This window comes from Chinchilla lanigera, unplaced genomic scaffold (genome assembly GCF_000276665.1).
Source record: "Chinchilla lanigera isolate Chin_1 unplaced genomic scaffold, ChiLan1.0 scaffold00061, whole genome shotgun sequence".
Lineage (NCBI taxonomy): Eukaryota > Metazoa > Chordata > Mammalia > Rodentia > Chinchillidae > Chinchilla > Chinchilla lanigera.
Window position 1 is genome coordinate 1,477,566 of NW_004955462.1, and position 1,230 is coordinate 1,478,795.

The following is a 1,230-nucleotide window of genomic DNA, read 5'->3' on the forward strand; positions in this document are numbered from 1 at the left end:
ACATATGGAGTGGGGGGGACCAGCAGAGACAAGCAGGCTTGTATAAAAGCAACATGGCATGGAATTCATTGTGCCTGGGTGCAGGCAGGCAGAGAGCGTGATAAGACCATCTGCCCTGCACAATGAGAGGAGTGTGCCTTCTATACGGATGGGAGAAGACAGGGAACTTTAGGTGGGAAGATCCCAATAAACATTTGCGGTCAAAGTTCTCGGGCAGTCTTGAACCTCAGCAGGAAGAGTCCTTGAAGTGTTTGGTGTAAATTTTTGGGTGTCTCCAGAGGGTTTTGGGTGCTGAGCTGAGTCCCCTGCAGGGAGTAGTGCTCCTGCTGGAAGGCAGGCTGGGGGCTGGGAGACTCAGGTCCAATTCGAACCTCACATTTTCCATTTACAGTAATGTTTACCACTGATTTTGCAGTTGGTGATAATAATTGCTGTATTTAAATTTTACATATTTTATTTTATTAGTTTATTAATACATGTGTTCAGTACATGTTTACATTCTTTGTGGAAAGTTGGTACATGTACATAACACATCTGAAGTCTTTCATCCCCTTTCCCTTCTCCTCTTCATTTCTCCCATCCTTGATACCCTTTGTTTTTTCTTTTTGTATATATTTGTAATACATAATGTGTACATAATTTGTATGGAGTTAATCCATGTGCATAACACACACCAATTCCTTTTCTTAGTACCTCTTTTATCCCCTTTTCTTCATCTCCCGCCTCCACCCTCCATCTCTTTATCCCTATCCCCTTTGAGAAAGGTCTACCTCCTTACTCCCTATTATCTATATTTTGCTCTTTATTTACTTTTTTGTTTCCCATATGTGAGAAACCATATATATTTCCCATATATGAAAAAACCATGCAATATTTCACCCTGTGTGTCTGATTTATCTCATGTAACATTAAGGTCTCAAAGTGTATCCACTTTCCTACAAATGACTCAGATTTATCTTTATGGCAGAGTAGTATTTCATTGTGTGTAAATACTACATTTTCTTTATCCATCATCTGTTGATGGATATTGTCATCAATGGTGCATGAGAAACCACCCAGACACAGGCTCTATGAGAAACCACCCAGACAGACTGTTTTTTTTTTTATTATTTTTTATTTTAAGGAGTAAAACAAGGATAACATAATAATAGGGGGGACTTAGCATATTACAGACAAAATGGTAGGAAATTATCAATGGTTATTGTTTTACATATTATTATCTACAAAATA